Consider the following 26,987-nt stretch of genomic DNA (forward strand, 5'->3'; position numbering starts at 1 on the left):
TAACTCAGTATTGTCTGACTAGCAGTGGCTCTCCAGGGTTTCAAGTTGCCTGATGTGGAAATGTGGGGAATTGAACCTGGGACCTTCTGCATGCAAGCCAGATGCTCTCCCACTGAGCTACAGTTCTACGGTGAACATCCCAAGGCATTTGACACACCACCACTGGAGACAGAGTTCTGCACTAGGTAGATCTTTGGTCTTACCCAGCAGTGATGTTCTTAACACTCTGATTAGTGTTCCCTGGGAGGTGTATTCTGTTCATGAGCCCTGATGGCAGGTCTTCCCCTTCCTTGTACCATATGTCAGCTTAGCTAAGCAGCTCAGGGAGGTATAATAAGAAACTTCTCATCATCTGACACAACAAAGGAAGAAAGCCTTCTCTTCGTTGCTGTTTCATTCCATTTCAGCACTTACAAGTGTTTGCCTTCATTTATGTCACCCACCATAATGGCAATTCGTCACTTGCTTTTGTCACCTCTGCAATATATATATATATCTATATCCCTTTGTTTTATCAGTGTTTTCTAAGGTGCAAACCTGACTGCTGAACATTTCCCATGTTCATTATTGGTTGTTTGTGATTGTGTCTCCTGCAAGCTGCTGACATGTTGCTTCACTTATGGTAGCGACTCGTTTCTTGCATTCCTGCTAAAAAAAAGGCCAGTGAAAACACCCACTTCTAGTGAGCAATCCAAGCCAGGGCACAGGAGAACAGCAGGAAAGCAAATTGCATGTGCCCCATTATTATATTAGATGCAGTGAGTGGTATTCAACTAAGCTTCCCTCAGATTAGATCCATTGAAATTTAACGAGCATAAATAAGTTAACTCCGTTCATTTCTTTTTGGAAGAAAGTTTTCCATTTATTTACCGGTAAATGGGTCTGCGCTGTGTAAAACGTAGCTGAATACCACCCAGTCAGATTATGTATAGTAGAGCTCTCCAATTTCAAACAAAATGGCAATGCCCGAGAAGTTTCCACCAGTGTCAAATGGAATCATAAGGCAGATTTCTCAGTGGAACACATGCATGCTATACCCCTTTCCTGGAATTTACAACTATTTTAGAACTTGGTGCTGAAGAACTTCAGTATCCTATATACTGCAAACAGTATCCTATGTTCTGCAAGCTGGTGGCATCCACATGTTGTTAGACTCCAACTCCCATCAGCACCAGCCAACATGGACAATAGTCAGGGATGATGGGAATCTAGACAACAGGGGGTATGAAGTTGGGGGAGGCTGATATATACTACTGATGAAACCATTCACTGAGTACCTGCCTTAGGTAGCGCAAAGGCACCACCCGGAAATGAGAGAGGTATCCATATACTGAGAGGAACTGTGTGGTTTGTACAACTAACCCAAAAACATGCTTGGGGCAGGGAGCCACAGGAAACCCTCTTCCCGCTAAAAGCTAATGGTGAGGACTAACTTAGATCCATTCATTTCAACAGGTCTACTCTGAGTATGACAGGTGTTGAATGCAACGGCAACATTCCATGTATGGTAGAAACAGATTAAAAACACATTGTGTGCCCAGAAAACAAATGCCTTCAAATGCAGTGAAAGTGTGTTATATTAGAGATTAGAGAAAGCCTTGAGACTGCTGTTCCGGCTGCTTAGTCACCCTTTAGATCAAAGTTGTGGCTTATTCAGATCCTCATTCTTTGTTGTCTGCTTTTATGGACACCAGAATATTACAGCAATCCTGAAATGTCTTCCGAAAGCTACTCTCTGTGGTTTTAGGAAGGTAGTGGAACCCTGTTGTTGTTGTTAATATTCAATCTAACAAACATTTGATAGTTTCTGATTAGCAGAGCTAATTGGTGCTGTCCAGTGCTGAATATGTGGGATTTCTCTTTTGTGTTATCAGTTGCTGCTTATCTTTCTTTTGTAAAAATGTGACCTGATTGTAAAAATGGGGTCTTGAGTTGCTCCGATTACCGGTTCCTTTTATTTTTGGCTTTTTGTGTCTGAGGCTAATTTTAATTAACAAATTTGATTCTTCACTAGCAGAAACCTTACACAGAACACACAAAAAAGCAATGTAGTGATAGCAACCAACTGAGGATTAAGAGATTCATTTAGGACAAATCTATGAGTGACGATAACCTTTGGGGGCATTCTGTTCATGTGTAAAACCTACCCATGAGCACTGAGAATGGGGGTGAAGGGAGGAAAAAAATACCAAACTTCACTGAGCCTGTAACTGAAGGGAGGATCATGTAATTGACAAAGGGAGTCTGTATCAACAGGAAGCCATTCTGGAGGTCTGGTATATCAAGGTGGATCTCTCTGTGTGAGGCAAAAAGCTTTGTTAGCCTGCGAGAAGGGCAAACAAAGGAGGAAGGGTTGCTACTCAATGGTAAAATTCACTGAAAGCCTAGTGAGGGTTTAAGGGATTGTTTAAATCCAGGGAAAGTGGTTGTATTTCAAATCTATTATTTTGCTCCATAGGGTATACAGTGGTACCTATGGTTATGAACTTAATTCGTTCCAGAGGTCCATTCTTAACCTGAAACCATTCTTACCCTGAGGTACCACTTTAGCTAATAGGACCTCCAGCTGCCGCCGCACCGCCGGCATGCAATTTCTGTTCTCATCCTGAGGTAAAGTTCTTAACCTGAGGTACTACTTCTGGGTTAGTGGAGTCTGTAACCCAAAGTGTTTGTAACCCAAGGTGTTTATAACCCGAAGTACCACTGTATGATGGTTTTCTGTAACTTTTGCACTGAGTATCTTTTTTTCTTAAATCTGTATTTTTGTCTTAGTAGACTTTAGTTTTCTGTTTCTTAAACCTCTATGGTCTCAGCTTATTGCAAACACCTTCAAGCCTGGATGCCATGACCTGGGGCTTCAGGGAGACTCTAGAGAACTGTTTAGGCTGATTGATGAAGGGCAGCCTGACAGAGATAATATCCACCCTTTATTTGGTGCTAAGGAATTCATAAGTGAGGGAAAGTTAGAGCAAGAAGAGGGTTGCAGCCTGTTGTGGTTCCTCAGGTGGCACCAGGCCCAGGATGGATGAGAAGTGGCCGCCACAGTGGGCAAATAAGAAGTTGAGATGAAAGGGAAGGAGGGAGGGAGGGAAGGATTCAGCTAACTAGTCCTGGTAGGGAAAACCACACAACGACTTCAGCTACCATTATGGTTATTTCTTTTCTTCCTCCACCCACACATCCCAAAATTGACTCCAATACGGGGTCAGGAGACCACGGGTATTGTTCCATCTGGCAAGCTAAAAAGCTTGTGATGATGGAGCAATTCTGAATCCCTCCCAGAGACAAGAATCAAGCCACACTCAAATATGTTCAATGGTCAGACTGCAATTAAAGTGGGCAACTGAGTTTCCGTAATTCCAGGCTCTGCTTACACAATCTCTCATTGAATACTCCCTTACAAATCCGTTCATACTTGCACAATTTAGAAAAACAAAAAACAAAAGCAAACTAGTTATTAGCATTACAAACTGTGCAAACAACAAAACGTCAAATGACTCCTTTCTAATCTTTTTTCTTGAGAACAGACACAGCAGAGAGGGTGCAATCCCAGGTTCAAGGGCTTTGAACATTTATGATGTGCTACATAAATGCTATTTCCTAAAATTTATCATTTGTGCCTTTAACATGTCTAGCACAGTCCCTTAGGGAATGATAAAATCTGTGTTGCAAGCATATTTAAGGATGCTTCCAAACTTCTCCAAATTTCAACCAGACTATTGGCATCCCAAATGACCTGGTTTATTTTCCAAAGTGGTTTAGTTTTATACATTTGGGAAAGTGATGAAGTCAACACACACATTTTAATCTTACCATATCACAATGGGCATAAATTGAATGAGCTTTCTCAACAAATCCCATCTATTCCAAATGAGTATCTTCCTTGTAGAAAAGAAGAAGAAGAAGAAGAAGAAGAAGAAGAAGAAGAAGAAGAAGAAGAAGAAGAAGAAGAAGAAGAAGAAGAAGAAGAAGAAGAAGAGAGAAGCCAAGCATTGCAGGAATATGATCAAAATGCAAGCGAGGTCATTTAGCCTTGGGCAAAGAGGGGTCTTGATAGTTTTGAAATTCACAGCTTTTGCAATGCACGTGTGGTGCAGCATCAATTCAAAGCCATGAGGGATATGTAAGCAGAAGGAAATTATATTTGTGTTGCCACTTCCCAACAGGATGCTGCTGATGCGTTTGTAAATGAATCTTCTTCCTTTGTAGTTTAAGAATTATGAGCTTCAGTGCTTGAAACAAAAGCAAACAATGTGGTGATGCATGCACAGGAATTGAGGGTATTAAACAGGCCCCTGAAAGTGTTCAACATCTCAGAGGACTGGCCCCTGATAAATGAGATACACCCCTAGAAAATATATGCTTTTATTCTGTAGTGGTGATGTACGAGTGGAATGAAATAGCATAAACTTTAGAGTTTTCATTCAGAAGCCATTCCTATTTGCAATACTCTGAAGTCTTCTTGATTAACTTGCGTAAAGACTTCCTTTGTGATTTGGGGAAGGGGGGTAGTTGTTTCCAGAACACACTGAGGGCCGAATGAATGATTCATCCCTTGTCTTACCAAAGTTTGCCAGCTTATAGAGGTGGACTTGTTGGCGACGATGTCTCAGTAGCAGTCAACAGGACAGAGTGGAGCCTGACCCTCCATCACCAACTTCGCTGCAGCTAACTGGGAGCAGGAGGAGCAAGGCAATTTCCCATGGTAGTGAAACTATGGGGGGGGGGGATTCAGCGTAATGCTGAGGAGATTGCTCCATCAGCACAAGTATTCCTGCTTGCTCAATGGAACAACCTTCCCTCTCTTTCCCCCATGCACTGCTCTGGGGGTCCTCCCAGTCCTCCAGAGTGGATGTGGGGTGGGGGTAGTGGGCAGAGGGGAAGGAAAGCGTGCTGTACTAGTGCGAGTTCTTGCTCTGACTTCTGCGAGCAAAATGGGGTACTTGAATCCGTCTATGTGATTCAGTGGCATCATTTAGCTTGCAAACATGACCTCGTTATCTCCCCCCCCCTTCGTTCCTCCTTCCCTCCCCCACTGTCTTGCTCTGGAGACTTTAGCAAAGCCAATTCCTTTCCCATCAAATAATCTCTCTGCAATATCCGGGCCAAACTCCTGTCCTTCTTCTTGTCTCCTGTTGACCCGTCTTCCTTGAATTGTGAGGTTTTGTCAGCATTTGGAGCATATGGGATGCTTTGGGATAGGGAAGCATCCTGTGGATTTACATCCTTGTATAAATAATTAATGCCACCGTGAACAGCATTTGGAGGAGTTTTTACTGACGCCTATACGTCAAAGCTGGTTTTAATTGTATTGATAGACAATCTGGGGAAAGGCTCCTCTCCACGTCAGCTTATTGCCATGAAATAACTGCTTACCAGGTTCGTCCCTTTCCGCAAGGCTAATGAAAGTTTCACACGCTGGCATTAAAATATGTAGGCTCTTACATTAATATCAGGCTGTTGTAAATTATATGCACTCCTTAAAGTGATGCGCTATTTCAAAATGAAAAGAAGAAAAACCTACTGCTGCTTAGCATAGATATTGGGCTCACTCTTAAATCAGGATGCTTGCATGAGATCGAGAAAGTTTTTGTGCAACTACTGACTCTGCATGCACAGTTCCCTCTTTGAAAGCATTCTCTTCTTTTTACAGATGCAGCAAAAGAGTGATGCGCTCTTGGGTTCTGCTTTGCAAAAAACACAAACCCTTTCTTACATCTTAAATTGCGTCAAAATATAGGTTGGTAAGGTCACACTGTCCTGCTGTTTTCAGTGAAAAGGGTGTAAATGCTTAACTCTCCCCACTGAAATACAATGGACTTAACTTGGGCCAGATAGCATTCAGGAAACTCCCCATTTGGGTGTGTTTGGCATGCATGCAACCGCTGACACATGTGCCATTTTCAGCACTGGAAGGGGCCGCATCTCACTGGCGCACGTGGTGCTTCAGAATGCAATCCCTGGGGAGTTGCTTGTATTGTGTATGTTGTTACTACTCCTATGAGTAACCTTCTACAATTTGTAGTTTTCTGATATTTGTGTTTTTATTTAACAGCTGTTAACAATTAAAAATAATAATTAAAAAATACTCTTTAGGATCCGTCCACACCTTGGCTTAATGTGGATTGTGAATCCCTAGTGCCCAAGTCTTTCTTTGGACACTCGTTGCCATACTGAGCTAGACGAACTGATGGTCTGACAGAGTGTTGTTGTTGTTGTTTAGTCGTTTAGTCGTGTCCGACTCTTCGTGACCCCATGGACCAGAGCACGCCAGGCACTCCTGTCTTCCACTGCCTCCCGCAGTTTGGTCAAACTCATGTTCGTAGCTTCGAGAACACTGTCCAACCATCTCGTCCTCTGTCGTCCCCTTCTCCTAGTGCCCTCCATCTTTCCCAACATCAGGGTCTTTTCCAGGGAGTCTTCTCTTCTCATGAGGTGGCCAAAGTATTGGAGCCTCAGCTTCACGATCTGTCCTGACAGAGTGTTAGGAATCCTCAAATGTTATATATGGTACAGTCCCAGTCCTTGCTAGCAAGGACCCCTGGACAGTTATGTCTGGTCAAAGGCAGCTCTCATCTCGCTCCAGGCCGAGGGAGCTGCCATTTGTCCACAGACAGCTTTGACTAAACCACTTCTGGTGCAATGTAACACCATGTCAGAAATCAGAGTGCACGGAAACGCTGTTTAGCTTCCTGCCGCAGCGGTACCTATTTATCTACTTGCACTGGGACCCAGGTGGCACTGTGGTTAAACCACTGAGCCTAGGGCTTGCTGATCAGAAGGTCGGCGGTTCGAATCCCTGTGACGGGGCGAGCTCCCGTTGCTTGGTCCCAGCTCCTGCCAACCTAGCAGTTCGAAAGCACGTCAAAATGCAAGTAGATAAATAGGAACCGCTACAGCGGGAAGGTAAACGGCGTTTCCATGTGCTGCTCTGGTTTGCCAGAAACGGCTTTGTCATGCTGGCCACATGACCTGGAAGCTATACGCCGGCTCCCTCGGCCAATAATGCAGGATGAGCGCGCAACCCCAGAGTTGGTCACGACTGGACCTAATGGTCAGGGGTCCTTTTACCTTTACCTTTACTGGTGTGCTTTCAAACTGCTAGGTTGGCAGAAGCTAGGACAGAGCAACGGGAGCTCACCCCGTCACATGGATTCGAACCGTGGTGCTGTGGTTTAAACCACTGAGCCTCTTGGGCTTGCTAGCAAGGAGAGGGTAGTCAGAAAAAAGGAAAGGGCAGACTTTGATGAAGAATTAGAAGACAGCAGAAAATATGAGGATGTGATGGTGTAGGGAAGTTTTCCCCAGATGTTTTAGATGACTTGCACCATTGCACCAGCTAGTGCAGCTATGCTTGCTTTGGCTATGGAAGTTATTGTCCAAAACCTCTGGAAGGCCCTAGGCTAGGGAGATAAAGATGTGGGTATTCATGAGGATTTAAGGAAGGGGAACTGAACTAAGATAGAGACGAAGGGTGCTCGATTTATTCAGGACTTGTAGCTTAGAGCACCTTTCCTCTCTATCTTTGTTCAGTTCATGTGTGATTTGGGATCTCTGGTGTCCTTATGATATAGCGACTGCAGAAGGAAAGTGGAGAGAGTATAACAAAATATTGGACTTCTGTATTTGAAATTCCCTGTTAAAGGACCTGAGAACTATGAAGTGTCTAGGATATGACACTTGTCCCCCCTACTACTTTGCTTCTTGCTTCTGCCCACCTCCATGACCCTTATGATATACCACTTCCCTTTCTGGTGGGTTCCTTTTCTCCTGCAGCACATAGCATTACGTGAATATATTTGAATATAAGGATTTCCTAAAAGGACAGATATAATCCTGGACTCCCTTCAAAGCACTTAAGTGGTCTCTAATTTTTTTTACTAAACTGGGCATTCAAGTAATTGGGCTTAGATCAAGTGAAATCCAGGACTCTTCTTTTTAAGGTCATAAAAGCAAGTCAAGCAACCCAATTTATTCTCTTTTATTTTCTTTTGTATTTATACCCCACCATTTTGGCTTTTTGAAAGGTCTTTTTGGGAGAGAAATTAAGTTTGGTACACAATTTAATACGAAGACAACTAATTTGCACTTCCTGAAACAATACACAAGCTAGAGGAAATCCATAAAAATATATATACCATATATATATTAATGAATATATACCAAAATGCCTTTTATTAGGGACAATTGTTCAAGAAAATGTGTACAATGCATAATTGCATACAAAGAAGTTTATATAAGAGGAGAACTGGGCACTAAAATACTAACGTATTTTCATGAAGACTTTTCAAAAAAATTGTGGGACAATCTGAATTTAAGGCTGGCAAGGGAATGAGAATCCAAGTGGAACTGAAATTGAGAGATTTGTCTGCCCCCACCCTGAGGTGAGCATTTTGGTGAAATGCAGGCTTTATCACAATCTGAGAAAACTCATTTTTACCCTGTCTCTTCTTTGGAGTGAGTTTTGATATCAATTAAGCCATACATTCTTTTTTTAAAAAAAATAATAATCATATCTTGGACTTGAAAGAGCCTCCAAAGTTCCCCATTCTGCTCTGTGCAATAAAGAGAGAGATTACAAGGATCTGTAGCACTGGCTTTCACCTTTTGTAATGCTTACTCTTGCTTAGTAAATAATAATAAGGTTGGTGTGGGGGGAAAGTGTTGCAATAAGCTCCCTATTTGTGTCTGCTTTCTGCCTCTGGTCTGGCATAAGCCTGTTTGATCCCTGAAGAATGGCTGTACAGAGTATAATTCTGAGGAGACTTGTCCAGTATTAGCGTAATCCTAGCCAAAAGGGTGTAAATAAACTGACAGTTGGGGGAGGTGGGGGGGGGGAGAGCTGTTTCTCTCTAACAAGGACTGATCTCATTTCAGATTATAGCTAGAAGCTATAGGGGTGGGGTAGCTTTAGGAGGGATGGACGACAGACACCAAATGTGCACCACATAAGTTATTTGCATGGTTGCCATGGGGCAGAATGGCTTCTACCATCCTTAAGCTATGAGCACCCCATTCTGGCTTCCCAGATGCCCAGAAGGGAACCATCTCAGCTGTATTTTAATGCTCTAATAAGGGCAGGGGTGGGGAAGAGAATGAAATGTTCTTACCAGTTGCCAGGAGAAACAGGGAAACAGGCCGAAAGAAGAAAAAGAAGAGAGGTGGAGAGGGAGAGAGAAAGACATACAGGTTGTGAGAAAATCAGATGAGACTGAAGTGTGATATTTTCAATCTTCTTTGGGGGAAAACAGATTGAACAGTTTGGGCTGCATCGCCAAGACCAGCATACAGTAGTTATATCTCCAAGCAAAACCATGAAGAGGGTTTGAGGTGAAACATCATAAAAAGGTGCAAGCAAATATTGTATAAAGAAAACTTGGCACTGGAAAGCCCTGTTGCAGTTGCGAAAGTGTTCCTACTGTAGAATGAATTCAGTGGTCTAAATGCTATGGGTGGTATGGAACTAAGTTTTTCACAAGTAGACCCATTGCCTCAGCCCCTTAATTTCTACTGGTAAAATTTAGTCCCTTAATTTCCTCGATAAAAGCCATTATGCATTATTATTTTTAATGGATGAAAGAATTGTTTGTTGATTTACTGCCTTTTGGTCTTCCCGTGACGTTCCCAGATATTTTACCTCGGGAAGTAACCATAAATTTTGCTTCAGTAAGAGTTTCCGTGGCAGTTGTAGCTACAGTTCAAGGCATGTGCAGAGGTGAAGATGGATAAATGTGTAATTCATGTGATATGTTATCAGCAGATATCAGTGGAGAAGATAGCAAATTGCCTTAGGTGAATACAGAAATAATAGAATACAGGAATAATGGATATAATCCACTAGGCAGTCCTCTCATGCAAGGCAAGGCTAGTTGAAATGAATGGATGAGTTGACTGCACTGCATTTAAGGGACCTATGGTTGGATTTGGAAGTGAGAGCTGGAACATAAAGAGGACTAATCGCCGAAGAATTGATGCTTTTGAATTATGGTGCGGGAGGAGGCTCTTGAGAGTCCCATGGACTGCAAGAAGATCAAACCTATCCATTCTTAAGGAAATCAGCCCTGAATGCTCACTGGAAGGACAGATCGTGAAGCTGAGGCTCCAATACTTTGGCCACCTCATGAGAAGAGAAGACTCCCTGGAAAAGACCCTGATGTTGGGAAAGATTGAGGGCACAAGGAGAAGGGGACAACAGAGGATGAGATGGTTGGACTGTGTTCTTGAAGCTACCAACATGAGTCTGACCAAACTGCGGGAGGCAGTGGAAGCCAGGAGTGCCTGGCGTGCTCTGGTCCATGGGGTCACGAAGAGTCGGACACGACTAAACGAATAAACAATAATAGTGGTTGGATTTGAAGTAAGCTGGTTTGTATGTTCACAACTGTGACTAATTACAATGTTGCTCCCAAGAGATTTCATATTAAAAACTGCAGGTGTAAATAAGAACCATTCCACTGATCTTTCCTGCAGGGAAACGGGACTTTGATGTGTGGCAAGAGTGTGGGTTGTGTTCTCTTGGGGAAGGCTGGCTAGAGAGCACGACAGCTGAAGACCTACTGCACTCCTTAATGGAAGCATAAGGCATTTATCAGAAGCATTAATGAACTCTTTGATCTCTGTAATCACATAATTCAAAGAAACTGATTTCATGACCATTCGAGGAACAAGTTCCAAAATGATTAACAGTCATTCTCCAAAGACTTGTTTTAACCTCCTTTGCCCCAGAGAGATCCTGCCTTTAAGTTGGCTACAATGCTGTTCTATTTCAATTCATTTTCATTCTAATTTCCCAAGCCTAGCTTTCATTAGCTGCCACTCTGTTAATAAGACTACAGAGTGAACTCCACAGACCTTCCTTCTGTCACTGGGAAGTTAAAGGATTGGCATAGACCTCATTTAAAAGGATATTGGGCAGTGGGGATGTGAAGCTATTCTGTTAGAATATATTTGCCTTGCTTGGGCCCATACCATTCAACATATTTTTTCCCCTCCAACAGCAACCAGCCAGCTGCCTCTGGGAGTTTACAAACAGGACATAAAGCTGATGGCTCACTCTGCTCCCAATTTTTGACATTCAGGGATAGAGTGCCCCTGTAAATGGGGTTTCCATTTAGCTGCCATGAGAAATGGCCTTTCCTTAATTATGAACTGAAGGCAGAATTGTCAGAACACCATGTGGGCAACAAATTCCATGAGTTATATTTAGAATAAATCCCTTTTTGTCTGTCCTGAACTGCCTGGTAATCAGTTTGAACATTGTTTTATTATTATGAGATACTGGAAGTGGGAACTTAACACTGCGGATTTGTGATTTTTGGCCAGTCGGCTGGCATGCAAAGTGTTATTTGATATAGGTATCTGTGCCTGTGAATATTTGCTTTCCCGTTTATGATGGCATTACCACTGCCGATTCGGAACACCCAACAGTTCATCCAAGGCAAACTCCTGTTGGAGCCATTGTTTGGAGGGATCCACCCGGTTTTACTGACACTGGTTCTTTTTGAAGAATGAAAGGAGTTTTGGTAAAGTCAATGTCATGTAGGAGAGTGCTGGCTGAATAAAGCAATTTCATATGCTGTTGGGGCTGAAATGCTGCTGCTGAAATATGGGACAAAACTGGAAATCGGTACCAGGTTTTTCATTCTACTTTAGAGGATTTCAGGGCAACATGTAACAGGGGAATATTGCAATTCAAAAGTGATTCTCTCGGATCATTAGCTTTATTGACAATATTCTGGGATAGTAATTCTGGAACCAGAAGTCAATTAAAGAAACAGTGGCAGAAGTATGAGGAGACCAAGATGAAAAGTCTGGTTTTCAGAATGTTCACAGAGCAGTTCCTAGAACGTCTGCCCATTTGAGCACCGTATTGGGCAAAAAGATTCCTGCATCACAGGAGGTTGGACTAGATGACCCTTGTGGTACCTTCCAGCTGTACAATTCTATGATTCTATGATCTCTAAATTGGCTGACCAACTAACTTGGTCACTTCCACACCAGGATTACCCTAATCTGGGTGTGGCTGACCTTGATAGTGCGAGAAGTAGCTATACCAATCAGTCTGTCCATGTGGCCTCTTCCTTCAAAGATTATCAGAGTAGCATGCAAAGTTATAAGTCCTCCCAGTCATAATCAATGGTTTCTCATTCATATGAGTGTACATCTCCGCAGTATTATTCTCACTCTGGTACGAAATGCTTTTCACTGGAAGCATAAAATCTGTATGACTTCGATGGAATATTTGCTAGCAGGGCTGTCTTAAGCGCCCATGGCGCCATGGAGCGACGGATCCCTCCGGCGCCCCCCCGCCCCGTTTCCCAGCGTGGTGGGCGGGCGGGCGGGCGCAGCGCGCAGCGTGGCTGCCACAAGTGCTGCTGCATGGCGGGTGGGCAGGCACAGCGCGGTTGCCGTGGGCGCAGCTGCGCGGCGGACCGGTGGACCGGCCGGCCAGCGGGCGGGTGCAGCTCGCGGCGCCCTCCTGGCGGGCCAGCGCCGTGTTGCCCTGCGCCACCCAGCCTGGCTGTAGGGCCGGCCCTGTTTGCTAGCAATTTTAGGAGTGCCATCCCATCTTGACAGGCTCACCACACACACACACACACACACACACACACAGTGAGACCTAAGATTGTGTGGGCAAAATGGAAATGTTACATTTTTTGAATGGCAGCAGTTTTCCTTTTACACATTTTTGATTTCCCATGAGCTGCGCATAGTGTGTGAATGGGGGAAATCAATTCTTCATTTCATTCGCATTTCATGATCATCATCACCATCCTCATTTATCGTTGGAGGTTGTATCCGATGCTACATAAGTGGAATTTGCATGCAACGGGATCCCTGTCCTTCACCACCCTCCATAAGTTGCTTCAGTAGGACCCTCAGCCCTCTAGAGCAGATGTTGAGAGTACATAGGGGTCTGGGGGAAAGAGATTGGGAAAGTTGCATTGTGCGAGCAGAAGTCTGCTGAGTGAAAGGAACAGCATTGGGTACAACCCTGTATTCCTACAGCAATGTTTCAGGCACACTCAGAGAGAAGGTCATTCATGCTATTGCCTTTGGGGTGCCCAGAATGACCTTCGCATGCCAGTTAGTGGACCGTTAGAAGCACATAGCATCCCAACAATTGGAGTTAATGAATGGACGCCCTTAGCTGAAAAAAGACATCAAATCTGTGAGTGCACCTCATCATCCTAACATTTCCCCCTGAATGCATCATAACCTGAATTTGAATTAGCACTTTCTCCTACAAAAGGGTCACCTTGGAAATTGCAGAAGAGTAGACATTGTCTTCATTTGCAACAGCAAAGAATGTTCCTCTTAAAATAAACGTGTTCTGCCTACTTTTAGATCTATAGCCTACTGAAATCCATGTGAATCTTTCCCTTGAGCTTATTGGATTCATTCATTTTATTTTTTATCTTGCTAAGGAAAACAACAAAGTGTTACCTAGAGAAGAAGCTCCCATCCTCTGGCCATTTCTTCTCTCCTTCAGCAGCCACATTGACTTCCTCCCACTTTTCTATTTCCTTCCGTAAGAGTTAAAGGAGAGAAAAAAAAGTATGGTTTTGTTTCCACATCTCAATTCAGTAAAGCAGCGCAATATGATGAAGATGATAGCTGGTTTACCAAGCAAACAAAAGTGCTTTAATCAAGCATGAGGAGACAAAGAGTCTACATTGCACAGATGGGCAGTTAATTTCTTTTCCATTGCATTTGCAATGTTCTCCATGATATTATAGCAGCTGTGATGAGAATGGTGGATGTCCCCAGTCTATGCTCCATTTAACTCTTGGAATTCTAAAAGCATCACATTGTGCAGAAAATGAAAACTCCCTCCAACAATGAAATGTGGCATCCCAAAACAATGTTAAGTGCTTTAATAATTTTTGGATTCATGTCTTTTCCGAATGCCCACTAATTGTTCATGCTGTTCAAATACCGAAGCAGCCCCCATAGATTTCCTGCAACCATCTCCTAACACTTCATAAATAAGTATAAATAATGTGGTTTGGTCACCTCTGTAGCATTCCCCCCCCCTCAATGCACAACATGGCATGCAATTTTTATCTTCCCAATAACCATGCAAAGTAGGCTGGATCAAAGCTATTGTACTAAGGCATCACTATTTATTATTATTTATTGAATTTATATTCCGCCCATAGCCGCAGGCCTCAGGGCAGTTCACCATTTAGAAAACTATCAGACTTGGATAGAACTTGAATTGCACTTATCTAAAGGAAGAACCATTGATGGTGTTAACCAGGAGAAAATTAGGCAAGAGGGACAATATTGGTTACAAAACTTGGAATGTTTGATTGCTTCAGTCAGTTTTCTTGGCATAAAAAACTTGGCATTCTGTAATACAACTGAAAAGCTGCACAGTGAATTTTACCTTTGTAAAGTAGGCTAACATCTTCACACTTACTCCCCACCTCTAATCCTCCATTGAGTCAAGCGAGAAGCATCATCAGAGTTAAAATATACATTCCCGCAGGACATTCGAGCCAGGCAAAAATGCTCAAGGAAGGTGGAAAGCAGGAATGGTAAATGGTATGGATGGGGCAGATGGAGACGATATGGTGAGGGGCAGATGGAGATTTATGGAGGGCCACATTTACAAACACACACACCGCCGAGGCCTGAGGTTCCTCATTGCAGCTCTAGAGCAACCAGAACACAGTCTGCAAACCAGTGTCCTAAAATAATTCTTGGCAATGAGGAAGAAATCATTTTGTTGTTGTTGTTAATAACCAGTCTACGGATAGTTTCCTGTAGACTCAACATTATCAATATGGTGATAAGTGCCCAAAGATATCTATTTTTTAAAAAAAAAAAATACTGAAAACTATATTTAATAAAATTAAAAGATATCCAATATAAATTGTTAGAATTCAAAAGGACAATGATATAATACAAATCACATTTGGCAGGTATACCACAATGGCTTAAAACCAGGATGAGAACTGGATTAAGGGAAGGAAAATAGAGTTGCCTGCTGTGCATCAGCCATTTCAAAGAAAACCAGTAGGGCTTTCTGTAGGCTGAGTGTGCATGAAAGGGAAGCTTTAAAGCTTCCTGATGTTTGGTACATGTTAGTAATGTGAGAAAGGGAATAAAAAGTATCAGAAGGCATCATGAAGAAATGACATGGGGAGGGACCTATTCTATTTCTAATAAACATAAAAAAGTAAGATGAGCCTGCTGGATGGAGCCACTGGCCCATCTTGTCCCACAGCCTGTTATTACAGTGGCCAACCAGACTTCCACTTGAGGAAGGGCTGTAGCTCAGGGACAGCTCATCTGCTTTGCATGTAGAAGGTCACAGGTTCAATCTCTGGCATCTCCACCAGGGACTCAGCTACATTAGTCTCAAAACAACGCTTTGAATGCATTATAAACACGCAACACCAGATGGTGCCGGGAAGCAAAGAAAATGTCTAAGGGATTTTTACATAGCGTTTTTTCTTTCATTCATTATAATGATTTAATTTCTGGCTTAATTATAGCGTGTGTTTTTCCTGTGTGTAGATCCACCCCGGGTCAGGTTGTGAGAGACTCCAGCACCTCCATATGAACTGAATGTAGAGTTCTTTGAAGAGCTACCATCACAAAACTAACAGCAGCTCACACTCCTCTCACACACATGTGATATGTCATATACTCATTAATTTCATGTGATTCCAATAAATAAATAATAAACCTTTATTGTCTCCACACCACCTGTGTGCAGTGAAATTAAATGAGACCCCTACCCCTACCCCCCCCACACTCAGTCTTGTCAGAAGTCAATTGCACCACTATTTTCTTTCCCATTCAGCAGCCCAACAGCTCATGGATAAAAACTGTTCTTTAACCTGTTAGTGCGGCTGACTATATTTCTGTTTCTCCTGCCCAAAGGGAGGAGATTAAAGAGGTGCTGGCCGGGGTGTGAGTCATCCCTGAGAATTTTCCTCGCTCTCCTGAGGCAGCGGTCTCCTGCGATGTCATCTAGCGAACTCAGGGGACAGCCCATGATATCATGTGCTGTATTCACCACCCTCTGTAGGGACTTCCTGTCTGTGGCTGTCAAACCAGCGTACCACACTGTAATACAGTATGAAAGGAAACTTTCTATTGTTGACTGGTAGAAAGAGATCACCAATTTTTGTTTGACATTGTTCTTATGCAAGACCCTGAGGAAATGGAGTCTCTGTTGGGCCTTCCTTTTCCAAGTGAGGTCTTCACCAAGGTAAACTCCCAGGAATTTAAAGGAAGAGACTTTCTCCACACAGCTTCCCCCCCCCCTGGATATACAACGGGGCTAGTTCCCCTCTCTTCCTCCGAAAGTCCAACACCATCCCCTTTGTCTTACTGATATTTAGGTCATGTTGTTCTCTAGGCACCATGTCTAAACTTTTTGAACCTCCTCCATGTCAGGATGAATGTGAGCCACCAGTGCATTTCAAGAGATCATTGTGTCAAGCTCCATTGTCACTGAGAAGTCTACATGATCTCCTGCAATGTTTTTGCAAAGTTTTTGCAGATAAAGTCGCTCAGATTCGGGAAGAGGTAGACTCCACCGTGGGAGCAGGGCCGGGGCGGGGGAGTGCTAGAGTCCTGTCTAGTCCAGTTGTGAGGGATCAATTCCAATCTGTTACCTCCGAGGATGTGGACAGGCTGCTTGGACTAGTGAAACCAACCACCTGTCTCCTTGATCCTTGCCCATCCTGGCTTATAAAAGCTAGCTGGGAAGGGCTGGGCGATGGGCTTCACGGGTTGGTGAATGCTTCTCTCTGTGAGGGAACCTTCCCAGACCCGCTGAAAGAGGTGGTTATTAAACCGCTTCTTAAAAAACCATCTTTAGATGCAGCCAATATGGCCAACTATCGCCCAGTCTCAAATCTTCCATTCCTGGGCAAGGTGATTGAGCGAGTGCTGAACAACTCCAGGCACGCCTGGAAGAAGCGGACCATTTGGATCCCTTCCAGTAGGGATTCAGGCCTCATCATGGGACTGAAACTGCCTTGGTCGCGCTGGTCGATGATCTCCAGCAGGCTAGGGACAAAGGTGAGAGCTGTTTCCTAGTTCTGCTGGTTCTCTCAGCGGCTTTTGACACCATCGACCATAACATCCTTCTGGACCGTCTAGAGGGCATGGGAGCTGGGGCCACTGTCATACAGTGGTTCCGCTCCTTCCTCCTGGGCCGTGTTCAGAAAGTGGTGGTGGGGGATGAGTGTTCAGACCCCTGGGCTCTCACTTGTGGGGTGCCTCAGGGTTCTATCCTCGCCCCCATGCTTTTTAACATCTATATGCAGCCGTTGGGAGAGATCATCAGGGGGTTTGGGCTGGGTGTTCATCAGTATGTGGATGATACCCAGCTCTACCTCTCTTTCAAATCAGAACCAGTGAAGGCGGTGAAGGTCCTATGTGAGTGCCTGGAGGTGGTTGGAGGATGGATGGTGGCTAACAGATTGAGATTGAATCCTGACAAGACAGAAATACTGTTTGTGGGGGACAGGAGTCGGGCAGGTGTGGCCCTGCTCCTGAATGGGGTTACTGTGCCCCTGAAGGACCAGGTGCGCAGCCTGGGAGTCATTTTGGACTCACAGCTGTCCATGGAGGCGCAGGTCAACTCTGTGTCCAGGGCAGCTGTTTATCAGCTCAATCTGGTATGCAGGCTGAGACCCTACCTGCCCGCGGACTGTCTCGCCAAAGTGGTGCATGCTCTAGTTATCTCTCGCTTGGACTACTGTAATGTGCTCTACATGGGGCTACCTTTGAAGGTGACCCGGAAACTACAACTAATCTAGAATGTGGCAGCTAGACTGGTGACTGGGAGCATCCGCCAAGACCACATAACACCAGTCCTGAAAGACCTACATTGGCTCCCAGTACGTTTACGAGCACAATTCAAAGTATTGGTGCTGACCTTTAAAGCCCTAAACGGCCTCGGTCCAGTATACCTGAAGGAGCGTCTCTACCCCCATCGTTCTGCCCTGAGGTCCAGCGCCGAGGGCCTTCTGGCGGTTCCCTCGCTACGAGAAGCCAAGTTACAGGGAACCAGGCAGAGGGCCTTCTCGGTAGTGGCGCCCACCCTGTGGAATGCCCTCCCACCAGAGGTCAAAGAGAATAACAATTACCAGACCTTTAGAAGGCATCTTAAGGCAGCCCTGTTTAGGGAAGCTTTTAATATTTGATGGATTTCTGTATTTTAATATTTTGTTGGAAGCCGCCCAGAGTGGCTGCGGGGAACCCGGCTAGATGGGCGGGGTATAAATAATAAATAATAATAATAAATAATAATAATAATAATAATAATAATAATAATAATAATTACTACTACTACTACTACAGTAGTCTCTGTCCATCTTACAGTTTTGATCTATAAATCAGTTAAGCCGCAATATGTAGATCTAATTTTAGCCAGTGGGATTTTACATGTCTTAAATCCAAGTATTTGAGCATACATCATTTATAGATCAGGTGGTAAGACGCAAAAATATTTGATCTTTTGCTTGGTGTGCTCATGATGTTTGAAAGTGGGATGCTTTAAACTAATGGTCCAGTTAATTAATTCCAAATTGCACTCGAAATCCCATTGATGTACTTATAGCCTCTGCACTTAAATCAAATGAGTTCTTCATGATTAATGTTATTACAATAATTACCTAAAGAATTAATAATGATGAGGTTATTATTCTGAAGAGGTATCGGTGCTATTAAACTTTTTCCATAGTTATAAACCACCGCAGCCCAGGAAGTGTACACTGGCTCTCTCTCTCTCTCTCTTCTCTCTCTCTCCCCCCCCCCTTGTGTTTGATAATCCAGGTTGAGACAATTGGCTCAGTTCAGATGCTTACTTGAACTCAAGACCCCACCTCCCATTGTGAATGAGAATTCAGGCATGTTCCACTCGATTACAAGGTACTGTGCAATGCATGAACTTCAGGGAACAAGCAGAGGCCAGAACTGTACAATTCTTCCCCCTCCAAAAAAGGAAGGACAATTTAGCACTCTGCATATAGGTATCTATTTTGAGCATCCAAATTAGACACAATACTGATATGAAGGGGTGTGTGTGTGTGTGTGTGTGTGTGTGTGTGTGTGAGAGAGAGAGAGAGAGAGAGAGAGAGAGAGAGAGAGAGAGAGAGAGAGAGAGAGAGAGAGAGAGATCTTTGGCCCAGGTAAGTATCTAAAATGTGTCTATTAAAATTAAGTAAGGTTGAAAATGAGAAAAACCAAAATGGACACATTCGCCCATCCCTAGCCTATGGTGGGTTCTTGTACAGCTCACTAAAAAAACATTTCAACATCAGCATCTTTTTTGTTTTCTCGAGCATTTGGACAGCAGCAATCATTGGCTGTTTTTACTCTGATTCTCATTTTAATGTGTTTAGGTATTATTTTTGCATTGCTGTATTCTTTTCTTGTAAATTGTTCTTATAAACCCCTTTGAGACGTTCTGTTGCAGGAAGCTATTTAGGGAGCAATCCTATGCACATGAAGCTGGCACAAAGCAGGCCAGTGTAAATTAAGTCAGTTACATCTGATCCAAACCCTGTTCTGCTGTGGGGCGGCTGCTGACTCTACTCTGCCTAGACCTGACAGAGGGGAAACCAGCCTATAAAACAGCGTTCTATGCATTTTTGCCAGATCACATGACCAAGGTGAATAAGCTTAGGATCAAGCCCAAGACCCCCCCATCCAAGCTACGACCACAGAATGCCCTTTTTGGGGGGGACACACCAGCCTCGGCTGATTCAGATTTAGCTCAGCTCCTCAGCTGGAAAGAGCAAATTAAGCTAGTATATCTTCGGCTGAACCAGGTTTGGGGACTTTGGCTGAGACAGCATTGGACTGAGCTGGGAAACTTGCCACAGGGTTGTCCCTTAATGCAATATACTAAACCAGTGTTTCCCAAATGTGGGTCTCCAGCTGTTTTTAACCTGTTGTCTTTGTCCATGGAGTTTTCTTGGCAGGGATACTGGAGTGGCTTGCCAGTTACTTCTCCAGGTGGATCACATTTAGTCAAAACTCTCCACTATGAACCTGTCCATCTTGGGTGGCCCTGCATGGCACAGCTCATAGCTTCTCTGAGTTATTCAAGCCCCTTCTCCATGACAAGGCATTGATCCATGAATGACAGGTCATGAAGGACGCCACGACAAGGCATTGATCCACTGGAAGGACAGATCGTGAAGCTGAGGCTCCAATACTTTGGCCACCTCATGAGAAGAGAAGAATCCTTGGAAAAGACCCTGATATTGGGAAAGATTGAGGACACTAAGAGAAGGGGACGACAGAAGATGAGATGGTTGGACAGTGTTCTCGAGGCTATGAACATGAGTTTGAGCAAACTGTGGGAGGCAGTGCAAGACAGGAGTGCCTGGCGTGCTATGGTCCATGGGGTCACGAAGAGTCGGACACGACTAAACGACTAAACAACAACAACAACAGCTGTTTTTGGACTACAACTCCCAACATTCCTAGCTAGCAAGACCAGTAATCAGGGAAGATAGGAACTGTAGAAGTAGAATAAGAAGAGTTTGGATTTTATATCCCACTTTATCACTACCCTAAGAAGTCTCAAAGCGTCTAACAATCTCCTTTCCCTTCCTTTCCCACAACAAACACTCTGTGAGGCGAGTGAGGCTGAGAGGCTTCAGAGAAGTGTGACTAGCCCAAGGTCACCCAACAGATGCATGTGGAGGAGCGGGGATACGAACCTGGTTCACCAGATTACAAGTCTACCGCTCTTAACCACTACACCACACTGGCTCAAAAGCAGCTGGGTGACCCAAGTTTGGGAGACACTAACATCACAAAAAACTTTGCTTTATAGCCAGCTGTGTCATAGAAGCTTCTTTCTCTTTGGTTATGGCCAGGGGGGCTCCGTGAGCACCCAGTCCTTTTTGTTCCTTGCATATCTAGCAGTTTGAGATTTCTGTGTGGTTGCAGAGTGCGACCCCGTGGAAGGAGGCTCACCGAATGCAGTACTTGTTATGCTTGTCCCATCTGACTCTTGGAAGTAGAGATTAGAAAATGAGAGGAAAAGAATTCTACAGAGGAAGGGACTTATCCGTCTTGTCAGCTAATCGTACTGCAAACAAGAAACAACACCGGGTATATTTGACTGGTTTTCTAATGCTCAATGAACCACCCACACCCAACAGAGCAGTCTGATTACCAGTGTTGCTTTTGACAAGCCTTGTCTGATTTCCGATCAGTGATCTAATTGCTAGACCACATTTCCTACTCAGTATGGTGACAGATTATTTATTATGTGCTATGTAAGCTTTTAGCACATTAGTCCTTAAGGTACATGATAAATAGAAATATTATGTGCTGTTTCTCACCATCCAGGAAATGTCATAATGTGTTGACTCAGTAGGATCTACTTACGGTAGATCAGGAATGTAGAATTTGTTTGTTTTACTCATTCATTAAAACATTTATATACTGCTCCACACTTAGAGAGTACCGTATTTACACAAATCTAATGTGCCATCAAATCTAATGCGCACCCTAATTTCCACGATGTAATTTGTCCAAAAAAGGTGCACATTACATTTGAGTAAATGGCTCAACCCCCAGGCTATCACCTCACACTGAACGCTTAGCCTGTCTTAATTAGCTGTTGACATTTGCTGGTTCCAGGGGATTAGAAGTGTCTACTACAAAACTTAATACACATGGGTCTGGCTCCCAGTTTTAGCACTCCAAGCCTTGATTAAATTCTAACAGTTACTGGTTTTGAGAATGTAAAAGTGTCTGGCACCCAGAAAGTCATAACAGTATAATACAATGAATAGACAGGAATTGGTTGGGCTAAACATCAATGGCCAGCGCAGGGTTGGACACAAATTTATTGGAGAATTTATTGATGGAGAAAACAGAATGCTGTATGTGATGGCAGAATTCCAGAGTAGAGACTATTCCATAATATCAGCACCACCAAAGAAAAGGCCCTCCCCCTGATTGCCATAAGCTGATGTAGGCCAGGACACATACCAGGAGAGCTAAGCATCTTAATATATGGTCCTGGTTGCTATGGAAGCAAGAGTTCTCTTGAATAACTTTGGTCCAAGGTTGTTTAGGGCTCTGATCAGGATCATAACCCCAGAGATTACTATTCCATAGGACAAAAGGCTCGAATTGAATAGGAGTCATTTTTCTCCCCCAAAAGAAATTGCAGGTGAAGGGGAACGCCAATCTAGAATGGGACCACAGCAGTAGATTAATAATAATAATAATAATAATAATAATAATAATAATAATAATAATAATAATAATATTTTTATTTCTACTCCGCCCTTACCAGTTCAGAAACCTGAGCTCAGGGTGGCTAACAACAAATTTAAAACAATTATAATAAAAGCAGCATAAAATACAGTATAAAAGCATGAATAGCAATAAAATTCAAAGTACAAAATTCAATTTGGGGGAAATCCATCCAATGAACATTAGATAATCACCAGGGCTAGCTGGCTAAATTAGACCTACTTGGGCCAGAGAGGAGGCCAGGGGAGAATTAGCTGTGGGGTCCCAGAACGGGTAATCGTCATAAAAAGCGGGAAGGGGGGAAGAGAAGGGAAATAAAAGATCAGGCTGAGTTCAAATTAAAGGCCAGGCGGAATAGCTCTGTCTTACAGGCCCGACAGAAGGAGGTTAAATCCTGTAGGGCCCTGGTCTCATGGGACAGAGCATTCCACCAGCTTGGAGCCATCACTGAAAAGGCCCTGGCCCTGGTGGAAGATAGTTTGACTTCCTTAGGGCCTGGAATCTCTAAACTATGGTTATTCATGGACCTTAAGGTCCTCTGCGGGGCATACCAGGAGAGGTGGTCCCGTAAATACAAGGGCCCTAAGCCACAAAGGGCTTTAAAGGTCAAAACCAGCACCTTGAACCTGACCCTATACTCCACCAGGAGCCAGTGCAGCTGGTAAAAGCACTGGGTGAATATGCTCCCATGGCAGGGACCCCGTGAGGAGCCTCACTGCAGCATTCTGCACCCGCTGGAGTTTCTGGGACAGTTTCAAGGGCAGCCCCACATCGAGCGAATTACAGTAGTCAAGCCTGGATGTGACCGTCGCGTGGATCACTGTGGCCAGATTGGGGCAGGAGAGGTAAGGGACCAACTGCTTAATGCGGCGAAAATGGAAAAATGTCGCCTTAGCTGTTGCTGCAACCTGCGCCTCCATGGAAAGGGAGGTGTCAAGGATTACACCCAAACTCTTAACGGAAGGCACTGGCACTAATTGGACCCCTGCAAGAGAAGGGAGTTGGTCCCTCATCCTCATGCCATCCCGACCCAACCAGAGGACCTCTGTCTTCAAAGGATTTGATTTCAATCGGCTCCCAAAAGCCCATCCAGCCACAGCCTCCAAGCATCTGGTCAGTGTGTCTGAGGCTGAGTCGGGGGGGGGGGGCATCCATCAGCAGATAGAGCTGAGTGTCATCAGCATATTGGTGACAACCCAGCCCAAAGCTCCGGACAATCTGGGCAATCCGGACAATCTTAATTGTTTGGAGCATCACTGGCTTCCCTGGAGGAGCGCTTCAGTATATTATGCTAGGATACAACTTTTTAAATTATAAGTGTTTTTTTTAAAAAAATAGAAAATAGAAAAGCTAAATACCGTAAGTAAAAGAAACAGCAACTGACCCTCGACCACTTTTGCATTGGACTTTACCAACTTCTAAGTCAAAGCAGAGCGGTGTTTCTTCCGTGGTGCTCCCTGAAATAGCTGCACTAGCATTTTATTTTAGTGCTCACAACATAACTGTGTTTCCCGTCATGTTCAGGTAATGCTCCACGCTAAACTAATTTCCAATTATGGCTTCCTTCCATTCTGCCACCCCCATTTCTTGCTAGATTGCACTCCTGGCTTGCAGACCACTTGATAATTTACTATGCAGAGAAGCTTCTCTCCCTGTTTCTCTAGCGTGGAGAGAGATCAACCATATCTCTTCTCTCTTTCTCTCGTCTCCCCTTCTACCTTCCTGGGCTTCATCAGCGATGACTCTGGGTGGAATTTCCCAACAATCTCGATGTTGAGCTTACCCATCTATATTTTGGTCTTAAATTCCTACCATGCTCCTCAATCTCAATGAGAAGTGAGATGTCCCACCCATTTTCCTTACCTCTATTACAAATACCTGTTCAGTGGTGGGACTATTGCTAGATGAGCCAGCCTGAGGGAAGGAAAACATGCCTTTAAAATAGAGTTTGACTTACGTCATCTTTTTTTTCTTCCCCTGGAGTCATTTCTGCTGGGTTGCTGGCGGCGAAGCTGACAGAGGTTTGCAATAGGTGTAAGTCTTTCCTTGCTTCATCCTGCCCGCCCCCTTTGTTTGGGGCCTGCACTGCCGTAAATTCCACCAGCTTACATTTTGCCAGCTAAGCCACTGCAGCCCCACCTTTCAGGGTTGGAGTCAGGTGTAGAGGTCATCAGCAAAACAATAAATCACCCAAGTCCAGTGAAGTTAACTATTTATTCAAGGAAACAATCAACAGCTCTGGCCTAGTGGTCTCAGCAACTCTTTCTAGGAGGTCTTACCCCAATGAAGCAGTTGTGAGGACTGAAAGTCCCCACCTTCCCAGTGCCCTCTAAGTCTCCTCCTCTCTAGGGTCTTTCCCACACAATCTCAGGCTGTGTCTGTGCACAACCACCCTCTGCTCTGCCCCTTTGATTTTTTGGCATGTTCTAGGAAACCAGGGGGGGAGGATCTGGTTGCAGCAAGAGGGGAAGACTCCCTGGCTTCCTCAGCATCCTGCCTCTCTGGCTCCTGGCTCCACCCTCTCCACCCTCTGCTTCTGCCTTGGAGTCTGAGCTGTGCTCTGTCACAGCCTCTTCTTGTTCACTAAACCCTGTCACCTCTTCCGCTTCCAACAGCTCCTCAGTTTGCTCTTCCCTCCAACCACTCATCGTCACCCCACCACCAGTCCCCTGGCTCCAGTGCCAGATTGACGTATAAGCTAAACAAGCTATAGCTTAGGACCCCACTCTCTCCCTAAAATATCACTGGTTTGCTCATTTCTATATATAGGGTCCCTATATTCTGCATGGACTGGTTATTTTGTTATGTGCAAATGGCTTTAGATACCCAATTAGGTCCATAAATAACCATATACCATACAGCGACAATTTGTTGTTGACAAAGGACAGCTGGACATATAAAGGGCCCCATTACCTTCAGTAGCTTAGGACTTCATCAAACCTAAATCCGGCCCTGCCTGGCTCTGAACCTTTTCCCCCTGGGGGCTCCCTAGGGTGTCCCCCAGCTGTGCCTCTCACCACTCCTCTGCTTCCTGTCAGTCCATAGCACCAGCTCAGCCAGGTCGAGGGAGTTACACTGGCATAGGCTAAGATCCACCCTTCCAAACTCACTCATCCCAGTGGGCCATGGGTTTGGTTTCCACCGAACCACTGAAACAGATGAGACAGATCAATTTAAGTCCATTTATTTCAGTGGGTCTACTTTGAGTATGACCTCCACTCCTCTCTTTCCTCAAGTAACCAACATATACCTACGGGATAGCTCAGTTGGTTAGAGCATCATGCTGATAACACCAAGGTTGCAGGTCCGATCCCTGTAAGGGACATCTGCATAATCCTGCATTGCAGGGGGTTGGACTAGAGGATCCTCAGGGTACCTTGCAACTCTATGATAAACAGGTACACTCAATAATGAATATGACTAAATATAATATACATATATTAATATAAAACTATGCTTCTGAATTATAGTACACAATGGGGCTTCACATATAATGTGTGTAATTTCTTTTGCACGTGTGTGTGTGTGTGTGTGTGTGTGTGTGTGTGTGCTTGGTTTGAGTCTGAACCACTAAATTACATGTATTAGATTTAATAAAAGACAATGACAACTTGAGGAGAGTGGAATATATATATATAAATGAGGTGGTATGTGGATAGGGCTGGCTTGCCCCTCAATAATAAAAGTATTTAGCTCAGCTTTATAGCCCACGGCCACCTCAATCAAATCTCATTCAACTTTTGCACACCCACCCACAGCTGTAGGCATTCTCTCCTTCACCTTTGGCAGGGGGGTGGGGGTGGGGATGAAGCTCAGGTGAAGCTTATTAATAGTTGGCCCTGCCCTAGTTCACATTTCTTTCTTCAGGAAAAAAGTACTGTAAATGAAACTATAAGCCGGAGTGTAATTGAGAGTGGGCAAATCCTGACCTTCATCGGGTTCACCCATCATCTCAGTGCTGACCCTGAATGCACTTTTTTCTTTTTTTCTTTTTGCTATTCTGCTTATTAGTGAATGATTGCAATTACAATCATTAGAGAAGATTACAGAACTGTGAAGGGAGACGGTGGTAGTGGAAGCAAAATCGACTCCTTTGCATTGGATAGAGAAGCGTGGAAAGTGTGTGTGGGGGGATGCATTAGGTGTGACTTGCATTTTGCTAATGATGGGGGACGAATTTGGTTCCATTCGCATTTCAATGAATGCAATCCACATTTCCCCAAACAAGCCATTAAGCTGCTATCCTTCAAAACAGGTATATATTTCTCTGAGTTCTGAGCTGCAGTTCCCCAAGCCTAAAATGTACCCACACAGGTATATATTAGGAGAAAGGGTACATAAGTATGCATATATTTGTGCAAATGACATACACAAATGCATTACAGGAGAGGAAACTGCTTGCAAAAAAATGTACAAACTTGTAGCTTATCCTGTCCAAATGCTAATGAGGAGTTCTTAAAATGTTCAGGAATGTTGTGAACTGAATTTGAGATCAGGAAATAAGAGAAACTGACATATCCGTCCATCCTTAGCAACACATTGAATACTGTTGTTGTTTTACACAGAGCTGTGTGAAAATCATATGCTGCTGCTTCACACGGCAAGACTCATGTTAAGCTTGTGGTCTATTAAGATCTCTGCGGCAGGAAGGTAGATGGTGTTTCAATGTGCTCTGGTTTCTGTCACGATGTTCTGTTGTGCCAGAAGCAGTTTAGTCAGGCTGGCCA

The sequence above is a fragment of the Zootoca vivipara genome, chromosome 5 (assembly GCF_965207765.1).
Source record: "Zootoca vivipara chromosome 5, rZooViv2.hap1.1, whole genome shotgun sequence".
NCBI lineage: Eukaryota > Metazoa > Chordata > Lepidosauria > Squamata > Lacertidae > Zootoca > Zootoca vivipara.